Raw genomic sequence first — 236 nt, forward strand, 5'->3', positions numbered from 1 at the left:
GATAAGGAAAATAAGTCCCTCATGTAGAATAGGGTTGTTAGGGTTCTCCAAATGTTTTTCTAGGCTATTTTCCCCATCAACTTAGTCATGTCATGATGAGAGATCATTGATTGGCCCAGTAATCATTACATGCTAGCTCGCACAAATTTTTGGGCAAAGCATCTCTGCTACTCCACCAGTTGGTTGCCACGTATCCCACCACCATATTGGCTAATAGATCCACCACCTTGTTTCCT

The sequence above is a fragment of the Cryptomeria japonica genome, chromosome 4 (assembly GCF_030272615.1).
Source record: "Cryptomeria japonica chromosome 4, Sugi_1.0, whole genome shotgun sequence".
In the NCBI taxonomy this organism is placed as follows: Eukaryota; Viridiplantae; Streptophyta; class Pinopsida; order Cupressales; family Cupressaceae; genus Cryptomeria; species Cryptomeria japonica.